This window comes from Pseudorca crassidens, chromosome 11, assembly GCF_039906515.1.
Source record: "Pseudorca crassidens isolate mPseCra1 chromosome 11, mPseCra1.hap1, whole genome shotgun sequence".
Classification (NCBI taxonomy): Eukaryota; Metazoa; Chordata; class Mammalia; order Artiodactyla; family Delphinidae; genus Pseudorca; species Pseudorca crassidens.
In genome coordinates, this window is record NC_090306.1 from 81,065,612 (window position 1) to 81,080,277 (window position 14,666).

The window sequence follows — 14,666 nt, forward strand, 5'->3', positions numbered from 1 at the left end:
ATTTCAGTAAATAGCATCTTTGTCCTTTTAGTTGCACAGGCCAAAAATGTTAGCATCTTCCTTGGCACCATGTGCCTTTGCCACCCACATTCTACATCAAGAGGTCCCTTCTACTTTCAAATTATATTCAGAATCCATTTCTCACTACTTCCACTGCTATCACCATGGACCAAGCTGCGGTAATCTCTTGCTTGGATTATTATAATAGCATTTTAACTAGTCTCCCTGCTTCTACTCTTGCCACCCTACAGTCTTTGCTCGTCAAAACAGCCAGAATGGCTTCCTATTGCTCTTAGAGTAAAAGCTAAAGTCCTTACAAAGACGTTTAAGGTCCTAAAAGATCTGGCCCTGCCCCTTCCCCCTTGTCTTTCCTCACCTCTTATCATTTTCTTCATCACAGTTGTCTTTTTGTTGCACTTTAAACAGTCCAGGCAAGCTCCCGCCCCTGGACTTTTTACACAGAGTGTTCCCTCTGATTAGACCACTCTTCTCCCAGATATGCTCTTTAAAATAACGCCTGTCTAGGGCTTCCCTGGTGGCGCAGTGGTTGGGAGTCTGCCTGCTAGTGCAGGGGACACGGGTTTGAGCCCTGGTCTGGGAGGATCCCACATGCCACGGTGCAACTGGGCCCGTGGGCCACAACTGCTGAGCCAGCGCGTCTGGAGCCTGTGCTCCGCAACAAGAGGGGCCACGATGGTGAGAGGCCCGCGCACCACGATGAAGAGTGGCCTCCACTTGCCACAACTAGAGAAAGCCCTCGCACAGAAACGAAGACCCAACACAGCAAAAATAAATAAATAAATGAACTCCTACCCCCAACATCTTAAAAAAAAAAAAATACTAGAAGAGATGAAAGTTTAAAAAAAAAAAAATAACGCCTGTCTTGACACTGCTATTTAAAATTGCAAGCCTCCCCCAGCACTTCCCATTACACTTATTTATTTTTCTGTAGCATTTTGTACTTTCTAAATTACTTCATTGTTCTAATATTATGTTCTAAATAACTATATAATTTGTTTATATATATACATAAGCAAATTGTATATTGTCTCTCTCCTACTAGAATGTAAGCTGTATGAGAACAGCAACTCTCATCTGTCTTGTTCGCTGCTGAATTTTCAGTACCTCAAACACTCTTTGGCACATGTTAGGCACTCTATATTTTGTTGAAGGAAGGAAGGAAGGAATTGAATGTAAACAACAAAAATGATGTCTTAGTTTCACCTTCCTGAACTATGGTAAGGATCCAATGAGAGAATGGATGTGATAGTCCTTATTAAATCATGGAGCAACAATTAAGTTAAGATACTAGTATTGATAGTATGCCTTGCAGTCTGCCTTGCAGCCTTTTTGAACTTTTGCTATATGTGGTCATTGAGTAAAGACTGGTCTTACGAAATCATACCTCCATTTAGTCAGACTTTTGAGATGAAATTTTCTAAGTTCATTTGACTATCAGTGTTCATTTATATTTCCTTTCAACTCTTAATACTGCTCTTTGCTTATGCTCTAGAATAACGTTACTTTAATTCTGTGGTACATCTCTTTCTGCATATCCTTTGTGTATGTGTGTCCTGCTGGCCATCTCATGTGTACATGTGTGTACACATGTGTGAGTACATGTGTATGCTGCATGTGCTGTGCTCTCCAACCTGGCTCTCTGAGCCGTCATCAGCCAGATCAATAATAAGAAAGTTGCTTTTATGAGGGTCTAAGACCAGCCAGAAGCTTCAGATAAGCCAGATAATGGGGGTGGGGATGGGGAGGAACCAGAGATGGATAGTATAGATAGGATGACAGATATTAAATTTTTGTGCTTGTTTTCTGTTCATTTTGAGAGGCTTGAAAATGGCAGCGCAGTGGCAGCTTGTTCCCCCTGAGTCCCTTGCTACTCTCACTGCCATTGGCCAGGTAAAGGACCCGTCACAGAGAGGCAGGGAAATGGATGAAAAGGTATCTTTTCCCAGAGCATTTTGGAAAATTGAGCTTTTACTTTATATTTAGCCCTCAGAAGAAAATACACAGATTATACTGTTACTCCAGATTATGGGGTTTGGGCTGGAAAATAATTCATCAAGGGATAGGATAATTGTCATATAAGAAAGAGTTAACCTAAGTCCCGCTATTTAATTCTGTCAGCCAAAGAGCAGAAGTACTTGATGGCACACTGACCTGTCTTGCACTTTCTCCAGGGGGTTTGGTTACCTGAAATGTCTTGTTACCAACCTGTTTTTGTGAGGCTGTGCTTGTGCTGGATGTGATAGCTGACTCTAGGATTGATTTAGCCAATTTGGCTAGTTGGACAGGCATCTTCTCTGCGTCTCCCCATTTCATGTTTTTTCCCCCAGAAACTGTACCCTTTCAAAGAGGACTGCCTTCCCAGACACAGTTGTTTTTTTAATGTCTTTCTCTCAGCTCTAATATTCTAGCATAAATCTAGAAGATTTTTTTAGAGTATCATGAAATATTACTGTGCCCAGACTCCAGAATTAGGAGTGATCCAGACAAGGTTTTCAAGGTGTGTATTAGAATAAAATTTCAGTGGATTTGGATTTAAAACAGACGTTGATTCAAATCCTCTTTTCTTCACCTACAAAATAGGTGATCTCACAGAGTTGCTCTGAGGATTGAATGAGTTAATATATGTAAAAAGTAATAGATATAGCCAATTATTTAGGCATATGATAAATGGTAGGTGGTTGCTGATGGTAGGGATAGTACCTTATTATTATGGTGACATTTTATTGCTGAAAATAGCAATAACTATAGTAAGAGTGAACTAGAGTTAAAATTGCTAGATTAGATGGTAGCAGTTGATCCCTGACTCTGCCAACCACTGGTCCTTATTAGGGAATAATCAATTTCTTGACTATCCAGATTAAAGTTATGTTTGTCATACATCTAATATGGGGATAAATGGGTAATTATATCTATGAAGCTTTATGTAATTTGTATAGTTAAAACATGTTGAAGGAAGTTGTTTTGGGAAGACGTTCCATCTCTAAATATCATTCTTCACAACAATCAGGGGAGGAATTCTGCAGGGCAGGCTGTGGAGCCTGACTGAATCTGGAATTTGGGTGTTGGAGAGAAAGGGGAAGGAGAAGTTGTGAACTATATAAGGAGAGGGTACCTCCAGAGGCTCTTAAAGAAAGAGATATACATTTGAAAGTGACAAAATTTACATTAAGAAGCCAAGGATCATAGGGCTAAGTCCTTACTAGGTAGATAGCAAATTCCTGGAGAAAAAGAATAATGAAGAATAGGAAAAGGAAAATATGGTTTTCAATGTGGTATCTCTGGGAATTTAGCTCACCTATGACACTGAAAGAAGTGCAACATAATCTCACAGTCCAGATTCCAAACCCTAGTCCTCATTCTATCAAACTGTGTACATGTGATCCTCAACTAGGAAAAAGTGTGCAAGGAAAAATAGAAGACATAAACCAAATGTTAAATACCTTTTCTCTGACTGGTAGGATCAGGGGGTTTTAATGTTCTTTTTAAATTCTTTGTAGTCATTTCCACATTTTACAATAAGCATATGTTATTTCTATAATAAAAATTTCATTCTTAAATATTTCAAAAGGTCTGTTTTCACCCATCCAGAGGGAGCCACTGTGTTAATAGTTGCTATTATTCTATAAGCACTCACTTACATGCCTGGGGACTGTGCAAGCAGCTTTATCAGTATCTTGTCATTTAATCCTCACAATAAGTCCATGAAGTATAGTGTTATTTCCATTTAAAAGATGAAGCCACTGGGGTACAGAGAGGTCAAATAACTTACTTTAGGTCATGTAGCTAGCAGATGGCAACACCAGGAATTGAATCCAGGAAGTTTGACTCCAGAGATTCCTGTTCATGTTTCCACTGTGTTACAATGTCCTGGTCTGTACACACACCAAGGCAAAGGAGGCTCTCTGCCTTGGGTCTACTTTAGGTATATCACACACAAGATCTGTTTGGTGGCTTCTAGACTATTTTAACTTTTTAAAAGCTTAGTGTAAATAGGCATTCAGATACTCTTATAAAAAATATTTTTGCTTTTCTTAGAATTCTTATGAAAAGGCAACTAACTATTTCATTAAAAGATAAACTGGAGAATTGAATTCAAATATACACATAAAGATCTGTTTTTGACCAATCTGAATAATACTGCAAAATTCTCTGTTACATCATTAATGTAGCTTTTGCTTTTTAAGCCATTGTCTCCTGGAGCTAGGTTTTTAGTCCCTATGACTGTTTTTAAGAATATGTGCAAAGAAGCAGGTAATGACATTTTTTCTTTAGTTAGTGTAACCTGTATAGGAAAGATGCTTATTGGGAAGTCGTGCAAGAGTAGTAATCTAGGTCAAGAGTATAGCCTTGATGTAGAATTTCCTTCTATAGTTTCTCTAGCGAAGAGTTTTTAGGTTTGAAAAAATACCTTATACAATACAGGCCAGTAGATGACCTGGACATCCTTGAGTCCCTTTCTCATTCCCCTCCAATCTATTTCCCCTTCCTAAGGTTCTACTACTAGTAACAAAGAACTCACAGTTTCCAGAAGCAGCCCTTCTGTTTTAGGACCACTGTTTGTAACTTTTCCTGTTGTTGAGTGGGAATTAGTCTTCTGGTAGCTTCTTTTTCATCCTACAAGTGATTGAAAGAGCAATTTCAATAGGTCTGAAACAAGTCTTAATCTATTTTTGTTGTGCGTGATGGCAGGAGAGAGCCCTCAATATTCTTTACATCACTATTGTGGATAGTACTTTATATAGTACTTTTTTTTCTTAAGGTGCTTTCTGTGTAGTACATGGTATTTTGTCTTCCCCTCTCATCTGAGAGGGAGGCTGGGATAGTTCACACACATACACACACACGACCCTAATCCTTACAAGTTAGATCATCTTATTCCCAATTTTACAGGTGAGGAAACTTAGGTTAAATAACTTCAAAATCACCCAACTAGAAAGTGACCACATTGGCATTTAGAACTCAAGAGTTCCCAAAGGGTGAATACCTGGGCTTTAAATCTTTGCTCTGTAATACACTGCATGTCAGGTCAAATGGATTATCTGTGGTAGAGAGAAGGTAAGATCACAGAACTTGTTTTGGAGCTGGAATCAGTCTTGCAGTCTTTTGGTTCTGTTTCTACTTGCTTGTGTAGCCTACTGGATGTCACTGGCTTGAAAGTATAAATTCAGCTCATTCTCCCCGGAGGGCTTGCAGACAGTGATGCCTGTTTGATCCTTTGGTTTAAAAAGAACTGGTTGGTATCTTTAGGACACTATGGATGGCATACTGCTCCAAAACTGGGCTATGCCTCTAGTTTGAGATGATTTCACTCTAGGATTTCCAGTTTGCTTGCTTTTTTTTAAGACATAGTATAAAACCCAGTTCTTTCCTTAAGCATGGCCAGTTCTGATGGAGCCCAGTGCTAAAACAAAAGAACATGGTCTTTTCCCCAAAGGATTAGGGAGAGTAGTTAGGTACAAGGATACGTAGCCCCATCTTCAAATGGACAGGATTTTTGCTAGATATTGTTAATAAGTCACTTTTAGTTTATAGATGGGAAGGGTCAGGGATAACAGTAAAAAACAAAGGCCTTGATTTTCTAATACATCCTAAACTCCAAACTCCACCGAGATGGTTTAAGTACACAGCAAAGCCCAAATCTTCAATCCCTAAAGGAACAGAAAGAAATCACAGTTCTCTGAATTCTCTTTCCCATCAGCCTCACCTGCCCACACTTCAGACCTTTCTGAATTCTCAAACCACACACTGATGGCAGACTTCGGCTCCACTCATCCAAAGCTTTCCGTTTTGATCAGTTTAAATCCCTATGAGGCAACTGCCATCAGAAGGCTAATAGGTATTGTGAGCTCACACAGGGCCGTGGGGGAGGGGTGAGCTGGCCTGTGGGGAGCCCCATCTCGAGGAGCTGGTCACTCAGCTTCAAACAAATCTGCATCACACTGGGGGTTTCCACCCCTCTTTCTCTGTCAATGATCCCCATTTGTCCCCAGGGCCCGGGGTTTCAGGTCCTGGTGAGCCATTCTCATTTATCTTCCTTTTGTTTTCAACCTGCATTCTGCCCTAACCATCAACAATTATCATTTATTCTGTAACTTTTAGTTTGGTGGTGAATGCTGAGGCTTTGCTAGCCTTTCAGTTTTGTCATTCAGGCTTTTTCTAAAGAACAGGGTCTCAAACGTCAATTCCTTGATCTGTCTCTGGCTGAGGTGGTCAGCGTTGGAGGGGGTTTCTGAGTCCAAATTTCTGCTTGAATTTTCTTTGGTGTCATAAAGAGTGGGAAAAAAGTCATTTTTCAGTGGTTCTGAATTTCCCTCTCTCTCTCTCTCTCTCTCTCATCTCTGAAATCTCTTTGAGAATCTTTCTGTCCTCAGAAAAATGCACAATTTTAGAGGTTCACAGACCTTCTGATACCCATGAGTGTACCATCTCCAAGTTACGAACCTGTCTGCCCTGGTGTCCTTCTAGAGTCACATGGCTTCTGATCTAACATGAAGGAATAAGTAGTGAATGTGGCTTTTGAGAAACAATAAACTGATTTCCTCCCACTTTTCCATAATTTCCATGTGCATTTTTAGCCTCATATATTTGAAATTCTTGGAGCACTGTGCACTGTGGAATGGGAAAGACAATTTATTTCCAATTTGCTACTATATTGTTTTACAACTTCAATACCAACACTATTTCATAAGCTTTTATTTTTTTAGCCTCTTTATTGGAGTATAATTGCTTTACAATGGTGTGTTAGTTTCTGCTTTATAACAAAGTGAATCAGCCATACATATACATATATCCCCATATCTCCTCCCTCTTGGGTCTCCCTCACACCCTCCCTATCCCACCCCTCTAGGTGGTCACAAAGCACCCAGCTGATCTCCCTGTGTTATGCGGCTGCTTCCCACTAGCTATTTTACGTTTGGTAGTGTATATAAGTCCATGCCACTCTCTCACTTTGTCCCAGCTTACCCTTCCCCCTCCTCGTGTCCTCAAATCCATTCTCTACGTCTGCGTCTTTATTCCTGTGTTCATAACCTTTTTTAGGGGAAATGAAGCACTGAAAATTTCCCCGTCCATTGCAAGTGACAGTAAGGTGACCTCTAGTGGACTCTTACGGTAATTACCGGGACATTCTGGAATAAGGAGCCATCATTGCTGGTGGAGGGGCAGACCACTGAAATTAGAGCAGCTATTCAGCTACCTAGTGCTTGAAGTTCAGTTGGATGTACAGTCATCTTCAAGGCCAAGGCTGGGACAGGTGAGGGAGGTACATTCGAATGAAGCAAGTTTCATCACTGGTTAAAAGAGGCTTCAAGAGACCTTGAGTTTCCTGGAACTAACATTCCTCTAAAGGACCAAGGATTAGGTTATGACCAATCCACCAGATTGATTTTAGGGAAAAGAAATTTTCTCTTTGAAATAATAAACAGTGAGAGGGATTTGAAGTCATAATAGACCTTGTAGGCAAAGAGAAGGTAAGTATTCCACAATTTATGTTCTGTTTTGAGTGCTGGGACATGTTGGTAGGGGGAAGAGAAGGAAACAAACGTTTAAAAAATTCCAACTCAGGGCTAAATAGTCTCTCAATCTCCCAGTCTCTGTCTTTCTCACCCTCACCCTATACCTTTTATCCAGCCTTACTCAACAACCAAAACAAGGCAAAGCTTTGTTCACAGCCGTTCCCCAGGGCCTACTCTGGCCCCTTTTCTGGCTCTAAGTCATGTTTCCTGCCCACTGGACCTGCTTGACCTTGGTTACCTGCTTTGCTCCTTAGAAGTCCTTAAGAGTGTTTATTGGACTTACCTCTCAGGATATGCCCACTCCTGCTTGCTTTGGGGAGGATATGCTGCCCCAACTCTGTTCATGAGGACCCAAGCCGTGGCAGCAGCTGGCCCACTCATGGTGGGGAACAGCTGGTTTGGACATTTGGTTTGGGCCTTTTGTCTATCAGTTATCCCTTCTGCCCTTGCCCCCTCTAACCTGGTATTTAGTCTTGTACCCTTGAGCCTGTTTCTCAAGTCACCATCCCCTGGCTTTGGTCCCATGTTTAACGCCTAGATCTCATCTGACTCTGTAGGGCTCAGGCTTCTTTAGTTAAGGCTGACCTTTTTGGAACCCTGCTATGATGGGATATATATTGTGTCTTCAGGGTAGCATGATCATAGGTTAATAATGTTTTCTCAAAGGGAAAGAAAAACTCAATATCTACTATTATTCTCTTGATCAGCATTTAAAGATACTATTAAACCAAGCTGTGTCATACATTTAAATTTGAATGCCTTTTTCTGACGTTTAATATAAGAACATAGAGACTTATTCGTAACTTACAGAATACTTGTAAAGTCTAAATAATGTGTTAAAAAAAACCCAGAATACAGAAGTTATGTGTGAATTTCCTGTCATGCTAAATTATTATAAACATTTGCCTGCTTGGTTCAGAATTATTATCTCATCTCTTGTCTCTCCAGCTGCAGCAAGACCCCTCAAGAAAACCATGTTTATAGCTGGAGTCATTCATGATCTTAACAATAAGAATCAATGATCCTGTTCAGTGAATAACAGCTCAGACGGTGCTCATAACGTGAACAGGCTCTGAAGCTGGCATACGAGAGGAGTTCAGAGGTTAGTGGATGTGAATGGTTTAATGAAAGATGACATGTCACAAAATACTTCAAGTCCAGCTGGTGGTATAAGAATCCATCTGGGAATTAAGCTCATCAGGAGTATAAAAACTGGGTTTGTTTAGGTTTGCCATGATCGAATGAATCTAAAGTATAGGGTTCCATGGTATTCTAGAATGAAAAAAAATTAACTTTTGAAGTAGTAAATGAATTTACTTATAAAGTGAACTGAGACTGTTCTTTTGAATGCCAAGGGGATTTCTTTCTTTTTATTTTTTTTAATTTTATTTTTTGGCTGCGCGGCATGTGGGATCTTGGCTCCGGGACCAGGGATCAAACCTGCTCCTCCCGCGTTGGAAGCGTGGAGTCTTAACCACTGGACCGCCAGGGAAGTTGCTAAGGGGGTTTCTAATTTCCCATCAAAAAAGGAGAAAAGGTCTTAAGGGTGGAAAAGCAGTATCTACCTCTTTATATTGAAGATTTGAAACACTTTTGACTTTTTCCATGAAGCACTTTCCTTAGTGCATTTTGCCATAAGGGGGTGCTCTGGGATAATACGTTTCAGCAAAGCCGCTGTCTTTTCTACTTGTTTACCTAAAAAAAAAGCAAACATAGATTTGTTCCTTCTACTTCTCATCCAGATTCACTAACCTTTGAAAGGTGTCGATTTAAATTAAAATGAAAAAAATAGTGAAAACTATTTAAAATAACCAGTGTCATTTTGTGTAGACCCTTGTTTCCTTTTTTGAGAAATAAGTTCAGAGGTTAGTGGATGTGAATGGTTTAATGAAAGATGGCATGTCACAAAATACACAATAAACCAAAATTACACTTGAATTCTGCTGGCTTGGGAACTAAAGCCATATCTTGATGAATTCGTATTTACTCTTTTACTTTAGTTCCTTTCTGTGGCATTACTTTCACTATGTCTTTGGCCAGTGCTATGGGGATGCATTGTAGTTGAAACTGCTTTCTTGCAAAGGTCTGTCAGTGTTTCTGTAACTTCTTCTGTTAACCTCTGCCACATTTATTGACCAGTTCTTAGGTTCTGTTCTTGCCTCCCTAAGTGTGGGGCGTGACACAGTGGGGAGGAAACTCAATTCTGTTTTTATAGACTGGAAGGGAAAATGAGAGGCAATCATAGTAGCTATTCCAGGCACAGAATGCTGTGAAGGACAACTAACTAGCCAAGGTCACCAACAGGGTTCTACTGCAGGATGTCTGAAGGTGTTGGCTCCTTATTGCCTGGGTGGCAAATGGCCCTGGTATATAGTAGAGGGATAGAGAGAAATGTTATATCTTTGCTTATAAAAGAGTAGTTCTTGCTATATATTCCCTAAACCCATCTCCTTAGGCATAACTACGTGAGACTTCTTTTGTCATCTTTTTTTTTTTTTTAATAAATTTACTTGTTTTATTTATTTATTTTTGGCTGCATTGGGTCTTCATTGCTGTGCACGGGCTTTCTTTAGTTGCGGTGAGTGGGGGCTGCTCTTTGTTGCGGTGTGCAGGCTTCTCATTCCGGTGGCTTCTCTTGTTGTGGAGCACGGACTCTAGGTACACGGGCTTCAGTAGTTGTGGTGCGCAGGCTCAGTAGTTGTGGCTCGCGGGCTCTAGAGCGCAGGCTTAGTAGTTGTGGCACTTGGGCTTAGTTGCTCCGAGGCATGTGGGATCTTCCTGGACTAGGAATCAAACCCGTGTCCCCTGCATTGGTAGGTGGATTCTTAACCACTGTGCCACCAGGGAAGTCCCTCTTTAGTCATCTTTATGACCATTTAACTCTATATACAAGAGGGAAATTTGGCTGAGGATTTATATAAATAGTATAACTTGGGAGGTTTTTAGAATAATGTCTATTCATCAGTCTTTAGTGTCCTTTTTATGCATGGCATTAATTTTTTTAAAAAACAAGCTATATCCATATCAATATCTATATTTTAAAATACATTTTTCTTTTTTTTTAGTAATTGGTATTTCATTTTATTTTATTATTATTTAAAAAATATTTATTTATTTTTGGCTGTGTCTGGTCTTAGTTGTGGCACACTGTATCTTTTGTTGCGGTGCACAGGCTCTTCATTGTAACATGTGGGCTTCTCTCTAGTTGCGGCGCGAGGGCTTAGTTGCCCTGTGGCTTGTGGGATCTTAGTTCCCCAACCAGGAATCGAACCTGCATCCCCTGCATTGGAAGGTGGATTCTTAACCACTGGACCACCAGGGAAGTCCCCAAAATACATTTTTCTTAAATATATGTTAAGTTCCACTTCCGATAATTGGTTACCTTTATTTATTTATTTATTTATTTCTAGAGGTGATGCAGAGAAATGAGGAAAAGAAAGAGTTCTGGGTAAAGGAAAATGTACATAAGCTTTTTCCTCCTCAGTTTTAAGATTTAAAATAGTATTTTCCTTGTTCTTTACACTTGTGGGAAAAAACCCCAAACTTTTCTTAGATTCTTGACTATAATGGAATATCCTAAGGAAAAGACTTTGTTTAAGAGTCTAATATTAGAAACCCTAAGAGGTTATCAAATGGCCAAGAACTAAAACAAAGAAAGAAAATGTTCTCTAAGTTTTTTTTTTTTTTTTTGCTGTTTTCCCATCTATAAATTTAAAAATTTTAAGATTTAAAGTGAGCCATAGACTCCATGTGGCTGATAGTGGTCTCACATTTTGTGGGCTGATCAAGCATCAGAAGGGGGAAGTGCAGTCACTAAACTTGCTCCTGACCTGCACACACATTTTTTTCCATTAATCCTTTTCACAGAACAGATGCTCTGGGTGCAGCTTTAGGCCAGAAGAATGTCCAAAATATGTGGGTGTGAATTTGGCCAAAGGGTTAGTTGAATGTGGAGCACAGATACCAGCCTAGTAACAGGCCACATTTTAATGAAAAACGCACATTCAGCATGGCATTATGTTTTTCAAAGAGGTAATTCCCAGTCATGGAGGACACAAGGGAGAAACAGGCATTCACATGGAACTGCTTTAAAACAGAGTTCTTGTGTATCCTGGCCATGGGGCAGGGCTCACTAGTAACCCTTGGGAAATTAGATAATGGAATTTTGCTAGGCATAATTGAGTTTTTTTGGATCATCAGTCATAATTCTTCAAAAAGAAAAAGCCCTCTACAGTTGAATAAAGGAAAGACTTCAAAATTATAATTGGCTATGCTAGAAAAAAAAACTTTCAAAAGGGGAAAAGGGGTTGTCCCCTTCACATGCTGAGAACTGTGAATAAGCAGAGAAACAATTTTCCTTGTTCCACTTAATAAAAAAATAGTGAAGAAAACAAAGTGACCAAAAAAATCTTTACCTGAAGAGTGAAATATAAAAGTCTCTTAGATACATGTTATACTAGAAGTGGTTCTATTTCCTCTCAAGAAATGTGTATGTGTTTTAAACCATTTGGGATCATCTATAAGTACATAAGCAACATAACTGAGGTTATTTTTTAAGAATGAGAGAAATGTAGAAATATTAGACTCAGTCACTTTTTAAATGTGAACAAAATGCTATTTGATAGTGTTAAAAAATAAACATTTAATTTTATGTCATTATTATGGCTAGTTGTAGATGGCATACAAAAACAGTGGAAAGTGGCTTCAAAAAAAGGAAATACATTGGGACTTCCCTGGTGGTCCAATGATAAAGAATCCACCTTCCAGTGCAGGAGATGCGGGTCAGGGAACTAAGACCCACATGCAGTGGGGCAACTAAACCCACGCGCCACAACTGCTGAGCCTGCGCGCCTCAACTAGAGAGACTGAGTGCTGCAAACTACAGAGCCCACGTGCTCTGGAACCTGCGCGCCACAACTAGAGAAGAGAAAACCCGCATGCCACAACTAGAGAGAAGACTGCACGCTGCAACGAAAGATCCCGCGTGCCTCAACGAAGTTCCTGCGTGCCGCAACTAAGACCTGACGTGGCCAAAAAAATTAAAAAAAAATAATAAATAAATCTTTAGAAAAGGAAATACATTAATGAAAGTATTATATCTGAGGTAAAGAAGGTGACAGTTTATTCTACTTTCTGCTAGTCAATTTTATGATCAGCCCCTTTCTTCAGAAGAGCTAGGGTGATGAGGGGATATGAAATTAGGACATCAAGGAAGAATGAAAGAATCTTAATGTTGTTTAGTCTGAAGAAGGCAAGACTGGAAGAGTCAAGAGGAGGAAGAAGGATCAGGCTTCTTCTGGAAGGACCCTCCAAGTTGAATTTTATTCAGTGAATGGAAAAAATAGGGATTGGTCAAACTTGGTTCAATATTGAGCTCTTCAAATAGTTGGCCATTGTTGGGCAGTAATGTTGTAGAGAAGATTTCAATATAAAGATGCCATGCCAATAGGATAAAGTTTATGAGATAGAGATATAGCCTCAATTCTGCCAAAGCCTTGAGTGTAAAAAAACTCAAAACTCAATTTATTTGCAAATATTGTTAAAATAAATAAATAAGCAAAGAAGTAAATATGCATATCCTTTAGGCATAAAATAAATGTTATATTTTACTTCTCAAGTGTTTGTTGAATTGAATTAGGTTAAATGTTATAAGCCCAGGAATAATTTATGGATAATATTCTTTCATTTTTAATATAGTTAAGCCTATTTTCTTTTCTTTTTTTGGCCGTGACACAGGGCATGCGGGATCTTAGTTCCCTGACCAGGGATCAAACCTGTGCCCCCTGCAGTAGAAGCGCGGAGTCCTAAGCACCGGATCGCTTGAGAAGTCCCAAGCCTATTTTCTATACTATAAATTAGGCATGCGAAATCTCAGTTTTAGATAGAAAATCCTATTTCTACATTTAGCCTCTCTTAAATTATTACAACTAACAACATAAAGAAAACTCTTTTAAGTTCTAACAACTATTGGAATAAATTGAACTCCTTCTTGTTACCTTCTCTGTGAGCTGAAAACATTTGAGTCAAGGGCTAGAGGTTTCCTACACTTGGATTAAAAGAAAAAGAAAAACAACTCAGAAGCCTCTTTTCTTGCTCTGGAGGATTGGTGCTGGAACAATTGGGTATCTCTATGGAAAAATATGAAATTGACTTCTACCTCATACCATAGACAAAAATCAATACCAGGTAGATTAATGACTTAAATATGAAAGTCAAAACTATAAAGCTGGGCTTCCCTGGTGGCGCAGTGGTTGGGGGTCCGCCTGCCGATGCGGGGGACACGGGTTCGTGCCCCGGTCCAGGAAGATTCCCACATGCCGTGGAGCGGCTGGGCCCGTGAGCCATGGCCACTGAGCCTGCGTGTCCGGAGCCTGTGCTCCACAACGGGAGAGGCCACAACAGTGAGAGGCCCATGTACCGCAAAAAAAAAACAAACAAAAAATACCTATAAAGCTATTGGAAGACAATACAGGAGAATACCTCAAGGGTTAAGTGCCCTTAAACAAGTCACAGAAATCACTAAACATAACATTTCACCATTTCACAATAAAGGATATCCAGATGGTTGATAAATTTTATGAAAAAGATGCTCAACCTCATTTCTATTAGGGCTGTGTAGATTAGTGGGATACCTTTACACACCTACCAGATTTGCGAAAATTAGTACATCTGACGATATCAAGGACTGGCCAGGGGAAGAAGCAGCCGGAGCGCTCATCTTATAGGTTTCTAATGGCAATGTAAATTGGCACAACTGTGTTGGAAATTAGTTCGCATCATCAGGTAAAGTTGAAGATACTCATATCCTATGACATGAGAATTCCACTCCTAGGAACGTACTATGTGCTTATGTTTATCAGAGTTCATGTTTAACAGTATTCATAACAGCATTGTTCTTAGTAGTCCCCAGATGGAAACGTCATAAATATCCATCAACTGTACAGTGGAGGAATAAATTAAAGGATATTTAGAAAATAGAAAATTAGGCAGAAATGAAAATGCACAAGTATAGCTATAAGCAACAATATGGAGCAAAAGAGAATACATACAGTATGATTCCACTTCTATAAAGTTCAAAAATAGACAAACCTAAATTATATTATTTAAGGATACATACATGAGTGGTAAAAC

At 39.5% G+C, this 14,666-nt stretch overlaps 1 long non-coding RNA gene across 1 annotated transcript in view; it reads left to right on the forward strand.

Annotated features, from left to right (window-relative positions):
* LOC137202992 (uncharacterized) overlaps positions 1–14,666 on the forward strand; it is a 51,867-nt gene that overhangs the window by 15,428 nt on the left and 21,773 nt on the right. Inside the window, exon 2 of the long non-coding RNA XR_010932833.1 lies at positions 8,484–8,637. This is a non-coding gene — a long non-coding RNA (uncharacterized lncRNA). The remainder of the gene's footprint in view (positions 1–8,483; positions 8,638–14,666) is intronic.